The sequence below is a fragment of the Penaeus monodon genome, chromosome 15, assembly GCF_015228065.2.
Source record: "Penaeus monodon isolate SGIC_2016 chromosome 15, NSTDA_Pmon_1, whole genome shotgun sequence".
Classification (NCBI taxonomy): domain Eukaryota; kingdom Metazoa; phylum Arthropoda; class Malacostraca; order Decapoda; family Penaeidae; genus Penaeus; species Penaeus monodon.
Genome location: NC_051400.1, coordinates 41,386,858 through 41,387,096, shown reverse-complemented (window position 1 = coordinate 41,387,096; position 239 = coordinate 41,386,858). Strand labels below are relative to the sequence as shown.

The 239-nt window shown below is 42.3% G+C and overlaps 1 protein-coding gene across 1 annotated transcript in view; it reads right to left on the bottom strand.

Moving 5' to 3' along the window:
* LOC119582047 (amino acid transporter AVT1D-like) overlaps positions 1-225 on the bottom strand; it is a gene marked incomplete in the record, with an annotated part of 27,404 nt that extends 27,179 nt beyond the window's left edge. The window contains 1 exon segment of the mRNA XM_037930289.1: positions 139-225.
* Between the last annotated feature and the right edge of the window lie 14 nt (positions 226-239).

The following is a 239-nucleotide window of genomic DNA, read 5'->3' as shown; positions in this document are numbered from 1 at the left end:
GCTACGAACCAAAATATTCTATTTATATATTGACAATGCTCAAGTCGTTACTATAAGACAAATTAAGCGAATACAATAAGTAAAAAACACAAATTTGCTCCAAAGTCAATCACCACAGAAAGAGGGACACCACTTAACTCTCTAACACAGCCGACCGCACTCTCTCCCGATGCGTGGAACAGTCACCTGGACACTGAATCAGCTAATGTCTCGCGAACGAACCTCCTCGTGTCTACGTG